At 33.9% G+C, this 4,133-nt stretch overlaps 1 protein-coding gene across 1 annotated transcript in view; it reads right to left on the reverse strand.

Moving 5' to 3' along the window:
- LOC107743771 (TANK-binding kinase 1-binding protein 1-like) overlaps positions 1 to 3,090 on the reverse strand; it is a 62,599-nt gene extending 59,509 nt beyond the window's left edge. Inside the window, exon 1 of the mRNA XM_016557174.1 lies at positions 2,901 to 3,090. The gene's annotated coding sequence lies outside the window, so the exon portion shown is untranslated. The remainder of the gene's footprint in view (positions 1 to 2,900) is intronic.
- Positions 3,091 to 4,133: the final 1,043 nt, after the last annotated feature.

Below are 4,133 nucleotides of genomic sequence, written 5' to 3' on the forward strand. Positions count from 1 at the left end.
ATATATATATATATGCATATTTTGCAATAAACTTTAAATATATTGTTTCTATATCTAATCAACAACTTTAAATGAATAATTTTAATATTTTTTCCATTGTTTTTAATTTATGTCATTCGCAATGGTTCATAGGATTGTAGTTCTTTAACTTATTTAAGCTGGTTGGTTTGGTTCATGGCTTGTAATGCTTTAATGAAGACTTTTTAAAAACCCCTATGGGAAAAATGAATAATACTTCTAGAACCAGGGCCATGTTGCACTTTAAAGATGACAAAATGTACTATCGCTCATTGCTTGTCATGGTCAGCTGGGACAAAAACATTAAAATGGCAGTGATTTTATCACGTCATGTCTGGTTAGCACTCAGTGTTATGCTGTTTTATTATCAAAGGAATACAACAGAAGACAATCAGGACCTTCCTATGGGACTGTGGCTGCACTTTTAGACATTCAGGCTTAAAAAGATTAAAAATTAACGCAAGATGAATGCCACAAATTTCCTAGCTTGTCTAAAACATGCAGCTCGAAAATGTGGCTAGCTTTTTGTTGTTATTTAGCTCAATACTAAATTACGCCACTTGCTTGTATGAACAAGAGGAGGTAAAGGACTTCACACTCAGGTCTGAGAGTCTTTCTAGAGGAGACACGGGTGGCAAGGCTTGTCTCTCGCCACTTACAAATGACAAAAATTCAGCCTTTTGCTTTTTCTCCACCAAACTGATCCTTACCTTACACACTACCTGACCTGCTCACAGCTGGCTATTTTCTTATGGGTGAATAAAAAAATAAAGGAAATGCAAAGTGTAGAGGACAAAACAGTGTATCTTTTCACAGCTCTGACAAAAGCCAGTTCAAAACAGCATAAATCATAATTACATATTGCAATAATGAGCAACATGGGAAGTGCTTTGTGACTGGGAATAGCTGAGAGGCTAACGTGATTCACCTCCCAACGTCAGACCCTGAAATTAGCTCCTGTAGACATTCTCCCACCAGGAAAAAAAGGCGGTGCTGCTAATTAAGTGCACAATAATCAAGTCAAGAGTCCAAACAGAAAGGAGAACAATGAAAAGACATGGGGCAGTCCACTGTTATTTTTCTTTCTTTCTTTTTTTTTCTTTAAATATTTCCTTTCAAGGACTTCTTAAAACATGTCATGTAGTCATCACTTTTCAACTGGGAAAACATAATGCCTGTCAGGAGTGGAAATCAAGCTTTTCAAAAACAAAGCTTGCTCAGAGGCATTGTTTTGTGGCATAGTCAACATTGTGTGCGTAGTTTTGTTTTGTTAAATTGCAAATGAGTTCAGCAGACCTATGCGGAGATCAGAGAGAACTTATAAAAAATGATTCTATTATTACAGAAATCATTAAATGCTCGCAGAATAACAATGTATCAGGCAGCATCTTTTGACTGTACCATCACTCCACACTAAAACAATACCAATCAGAGGACACACTGTATATTTGTTTTTTGTTAAACTGCTAGCTAGTTTCCAGAACTTCAAAATACAGTGATAATGTTTCAGATATTACAATATTTTGGCGACTGTATTACAGTTTATAACTGTATATGCCATTACATTATGTTACATTCCCTATCACTAAAATAACCCAATAATCATAAGGAATGCCCTCCCTCACCAAATTAAAAACTTGTACAAATGTACTGTCTTCCTCTCAAATATAACATTTTCACAATTAATATTGTTTTAACCTGCAGTCTTTAACTGGAGCATTTTAGCATTCTTAGTACACTGAATTTTAAATAAAGATCATTTAAAAATTAATGAAAATAAATACAAATAATCTGTTGTGTGTATTAAAAATTAAGCTCTACTAGTTCTGAGCATGTAATTCCTGTTTATCAAAGTTAAATCTTACATTTATTATCCACGTATGAGCGACTACTCCTTAAAAGCAGTTCAGCACCTGGACCTGTCCAGTGCATCCTTACAAATGACCGTCTGCTAAACCACATTACACACGACCTACACAAAACTACAAAATTAAATAACAAATTCAAACCATATTTCATCACTTTAACAACAGTCGTTTAAGAATTAAAGGCTGTCAGTCTTGAACAAATCAGTGCTTTGAAACAACTACATTGTAGCTCACTATAATGCGGTCGTGCAGGGACTGTTGTCTCATTACACAACACAGCGAACCTGCTGATGATTCTGATGATATATTCCTTCATGGCTAAAGTTTTCTATTTTCCCACCATTTCCGATTTATATATTAATTGTAATGTATTCTAAGCTTAACCCTTCCTTCGATTAATGACAAAACTGAGTGTTGGAATGCCATTGAACAGCATCCTTCATGCATGGGTGCTCTACAGTAAGGAAAAAGTTATTTATAGTGTTGTACGGGACAAACCACAGCATCCACTGGTATTTCTCCCTATAGACTGGTTATTTATTCTATTCTATAATTGAATCAGGTAATAAATCTCGTTGACCGTATGAAACAAGTCATTAAATATAATTTCCATGGTCGTTTAATCTTAATCAGCTGTGGTTTCGTAAAGATCATATCCATTCCAGCGCAGCGTCTTCATTTGATGATTTACTTGCAGCGGCTGAGCAATGCTGATGTCAAACCGCAAGCGTCTTCTTTTGTTTCAAAAACTGCCTGTATTTATTGCATTTACACAAACGAAGAGAGGCTAAAGACAGCTATGTGAAAATATGTAAATACATAATGAACATGCAACGCTTCCCGTGTCGCCCTGCGTTGTATTTACACGGACATTTATAGCTTTCTGTAAAACATGGCTGTGCGCTGTTTGCCACTGTAGAGCCCGTAATGATGTAACCCTCACTGCAATACTCCGACCATACACACCAAATCACATAGTCTATTCCACCAACAAATAAAGGAAAGAGCACTCACGGTGTGTCATAGATCCGTCCTTTGCTGACATGTCTTCAGTGAAGGGCCAGGCACCCCAGAAGTGCTGGTTAATTGTATGAAGCTGGTGCGCGCTGCTCTTCGCTGCTGTTGTTGGTTCAGATGCTCTCAGTGAGGGATCAGAGAGAGTTTGAGCGCCACTGCTGAAGATTCAATATAAAACATCACCGACACAGCACATAACACTCACGTCCTGTTTAGATGGGCTTTATTTCCTGGTTGTTTCGGTCCTCTGTGGGTACCCTTATGCACAGAAAATGTGTATATATATTTTATATATATGCATATGAAAACTTATATATATATTAACGATCAATATATTAAACTATTTAATAGTTTAAAAAATACAGAATAATATATTGTGTTAATATTTTGTATAATACATTAGAAATCGCCGTTTTTCATATTGAAAAATATTTGACAATATATTTACTTATCGTAATATATGTGATTTTATATTCAGTAATAAACTACAGTAGGCTATATGTATATAAACATGTAGTGCAATATATACATAATTATAAGCACACGCACGTGACACACACACACACACACATTTATTTTTCTTATATATCACACATATTTTCATATATGAAATGCATATACAATAAAGTCAGATAAAAGTTTATGATATGTGTTCAGCTTTATATAAACATGCATTAACTCATGAAAAAGAAATAAATTAATAGAATATTTCAATACAGCTATTCCATATAAAAAAAATAGTACAGTTTTTATTTTCATTGCAATATATATTTTAATATAGCCAATAGCCATACATGGACCATGCATATATTGCAGAATATTTAAATATATAAGCATTATATAACTGAACTATTTAATATATTGCATTATATTTTTCAGTATACTGTATGCTATATGTTTTTGTTGTTTCGTAAGGGTAAAACTAATAATAATCATTATAATAGAATATAATCCTGTTATTTTCCCTTTTAAAATATTATCATTATCTAATTAAACCTCACTAGTTATATTCATAAAGCTGTAACCTTTTTACACAAAGAAAAGCATTATTAAAGAAATTGTTTAGTTTGGTATCAGCTTGGCCCCTACAAGAACACTGTTGAAAATGCAGTAAAAAAAAAAAAAAAAAAGTAATATCACACATACACGAGCTCTGCATAATTATGATTGATTGTGCCACATATTCAGTATAACAGCATGCATATATGTGATGTTGCTTCTCTGCTGGTT

This window comes from Sinocyclocheilus rhinocerous, unplaced genomic scaffold (assembly GCF_001515625.1).
Source record: "Sinocyclocheilus rhinocerous isolate Xijiao unplaced genomic scaffold, SAMN03320098_v1.1 scaffold497, whole genome shotgun sequence".
Classification (NCBI taxonomy): domain Eukaryota; kingdom Metazoa; phylum Chordata; class Actinopteri; order Cypriniformes; family Cyprinidae; genus Sinocyclocheilus; species Sinocyclocheilus rhinocerous.